The sequence below is a fragment of the Charadrius vociferus genome, unplaced genomic scaffold, assembly GCF_000708025.1.
Source record: "Charadrius vociferus isolate BGI_N301 unplaced genomic scaffold, ASM70802v2 scaffold2195, whole genome shotgun sequence".
In the NCBI taxonomy this organism is placed as follows: domain Eukaryota; kingdom Metazoa; phylum Chordata; class Aves; order Charadriiformes; family Charadriidae; genus Charadrius; species Charadrius vociferus.
Window position 1 is genome coordinate 1,769 of NW_009648504.1, and position 3,394 is coordinate 5,162.

A 3,394-nucleotide genomic window follows, 5' to 3' on the forward strand; every position below is an offset into this window, starting at 1 on the left:
CGCTCTTCCTAAGAGCCAGGGACGGCGGTTAGAGCGAACCCGACAAGCGGTGCAGCTCTTCCGGTAATTTTAAAGTGCTTCTCAAGGAGTTTAAGAGCCACTTTGCCCTCCAAGGCCCGGGGAAGAGGGTGAGCAGACCGTGCGACGGACCCTTAGAGGCTTTCAGCTCTTTGGCTTCGAGGGTTTTTTTTGTTTTCCCTCCTCTCCCAAAGCCTGTAAGGGCCGGTAAAAAGAAACACGTGAACATCTCTCTCTGGGGCAGCATCACACGCCGCAAAGCACTTTGCATTTAGGTTAGTTACACGGGCACTTAATTACGGCGCTCATCCATTATTCACAGGGATGGCACGACGACGGACTGACGGGGCGTTAACGGAAGGGGTTTGCTCAAAGGCAGCCGCACGCAGCAAAACCACCCCAGCAGTAACGCAACCCGCCGTCTTCATCGGTGTTTAAGGAGCAGAATTCCGCACGTCAGGGTAAGGCCCGCTTCGGAGACGGTTAAGCGAGGTTGGGGTTTGAGACTCTATTAAACACAAAAAAAAAAACAAACAAAAAAACCCGTAAGCCGCTCCACGGCTGGAGAATTTAAAGAAAAAAAAAAAACCCCAAACCATCCAAACAGAGAATCAAAGCCCACAAATACTGAATCAAAACACGCCCTCGGGCTGCCGCTGCCGTCAAGCGCAGCAAGGACCGGTCCTTTCAACCCGGCTGGGAAGGGACGGGAAGGGAAACCTCAGCTACCTCCAACCCCGAGCAGCGGGGGCCAAGGATGGGGGGGAAAAAAAAAGCCATTAGGGCGATGAAGCCTTTTATTACCACTGGCAGCCTTCAAATCCTTGGTCATTAAGCGCTTCGTGCCAGTGCCTTGAGACACAACGCCCCGGCAACTGGACCGTGCACGATTTCAAAGTGCAAACTCATTTATTTAAGACAGCGGCTTTCCCTGCCCGCTGCTTTCCTCTCAGGCCTCTCCCTTTTCTAGTAAAGGTCGAGTAAACAAACGCACTCGGTCTCCCAGATTAGGAGGGATTTTGGCCGCTCCCTGGAACGGGAAAGGGTGACGCGAGAGGAGGGGGAAGACTGTCCTCCCCCCCTAAAAAATTTAGACACGGGGCTATCGCCGAGCAAGAGCCGCCCCGAGGCTTTGCCCACCCTCACTCTGCACAGCGCGGCAAAGCTCCGGCTCCGGGTGGGATCTCCATCACGGCCATCAACCTCTGCGGCAGCATCAGGCAGTTTTAGGGAAGAACGCAGGAGAAACCCCCAAACTGATGAGATTAATGTGCCACAAAAGAAGGTGGGGGGCACGGAAATCACGACAAGGTCCACCGGTCTAGATTTGATGAGACGTAAAGCACCCGCCAGAGAAGCAGCGCTGCCCGTTCGGGATACGGTTATCGTGCCCGGAACACGGGTCAGCGCAAAGGAACCGTCCCCCGACTGCTCGTCCCATCTCCGAAGCTGCGGGGTGAGGGACCGGGATAACCCAGAGGAGGTGCTGGCACGGCTTGTGGCTGCGGCTTGAATAATTGAGGAGATAGATAAGGAGCGGATACACAAGTTCTGATGACCTAAGGAAAGGCAGCAAGACATTTCAGAACAGAAACGTTGTTTATAGTTGGAGAAGATTATCTTTTAACCCCTGCTTATTACAGACAGGGACCTGTCCCGCCGGGCAGCCCCGCTCACGTCGCGCAGCCCCGCTGGGACGACGACACCTCTGACAGAGCAGGAATTCAAGGATAACGCTCTGCTGCTGACACCTCCTTTCAAACAAAACTCTCCAAAGAGGACACGGCCGCTTAACGAAGGGGCAACCGTGGCGCAGAGCCTTCCTCCTGCCCGGCGAGCTGCAGGGGACCCCCAGTTCCTCCTCGCCCCCGGCTGCCGGGGCAAGCTACTCCCCGCTCTCTGGCATTTACAACCGAGTTTCTATTTGCGGAAAGTAAATAAGCTGGCAGCGTTACTAATTTGTCACAAGACCTGCAAAATCTACGCGCTCAGGTTTCCCCGGTGGCCCGTCACGTCCAGGTCTGCTCGGTACCTTCCGCCGTGCCCAAAAGCAGCGGCTCTGCGCCGCCTTCTCGCCGATCCCGCAGCCCCGGGGGGGCCCGAAGGTGTCGGGTTTTGAAGCCTTTTCGCAGGTTGGGCCAAACCCAAACTAATCCTTTACGAATCAGCTTAAACATCCTGATGAAAGAGAAGCTTGGATTTGTCCGAGTGAAACGTACCGCAAAGCTATTAGAAAACTGGAAAGGAAACCACTGATTTTTTTGGATGTTTTCTTCTCCCTCCGCATTGTCGTACTCCGCAGGGCGCTGGGAGGAGACGGGTGGGGGGAGATTTTAGCCGGACGCTTCTGTTCCCCAAGGATGTGCGTGTTAAAACCGTGAGTTTTCAGCCCGGCAGAGAACTGCCTGAGCGAGGAACAATTCATTAGCTTTCAGAAGAGCTTCCCACCTGCCAGACGGGAGGAGAACAAGGTGTCTGTCCCCCCCCCGGCATGTGGCTTCGAGAGCAAGCGGTCAATTGAAGCAGCAGCGCTCCCAATCAACCTCTTAGCGTGAGGCCCCCAGGAAGGCTGGAGAGCGTGTCGCCAAGCCTGGCGAAGCACGCCGCTCCCGGCACGGCGAAAAGGGCAGAGCAACGCAAGAAAACCACGCAGTCAGAAAGCGAGGGGGGCGTAAGCGACCTGGAGGATGTCTAAGCGCTCAGCGGGCTCTCTGAGGTACACCGCGGCTCTGAGACGGGATCAAACGCGTCCCTTCCATTGCCCACAGGCGGTCAAAGCACACGTTGAAGGGATACCGGAGCCCGGGGAAGTCGGTTCTGGGGTCTGAAACCCAGCCTGGTGTCATCAGGTGTCTCCCCGCTCCATCTCTGTCCCCTGAATTGCTCATTCAAGCCATCAGATTTCAGTCCTGCGTAGCCGGTACCACGCGGACGTCCTCCAAAGAGGCAAGAACAGTCATTTGACCTGTCTCGCGTTTTATCTGAATAAGAGCTAGTGCTCACAGCTGAGTAATTCTGCACTGAATCAGAGGAGGGGGGGGGGAAGTCACCCCGCGATACCACTGCAGCTGGGACCCATCGGTACGTGAGCCCGCCAGCCCACAGCCCGTGCCCGAGGCTAACGGGGACGAGAAAGGCAGAAAACTCGCACCGAGAGAGTCGCTCCTCCCTCGTGCGCTGTCTGCGCTCTTCTAGCGCGCGTACTCGCCCCGCATTTCCACTTGAGTTTTTCCCCAGGCCCTTTGCACACAAGCACAAAGCGTCTCCCCGCTCCCCCATCATCCGCACGCTCCTCCTTCGCCATTCCCACCCGGGGTGAAGCCGCGGCAGAGACATCCGTGGGGCGGCGGGGCCGCGGGGCCCCCCGGGGGGGGGG

The 3,394-nt window shown here is 56.9% G+C and overlaps 1 protein-coding gene across 1 annotated transcript in view; it reads right to left on the bottom strand.

Annotated features, from left to right (window-relative positions):
* CCDC124 (coiled-coil domain containing 124) overlaps nt 1–3,394 on the bottom strand; it is an 8,309-nt gene that overhangs the window by 1,764 nt on the left and 3,151 nt on the right. The window lies entirely within an intron of this gene.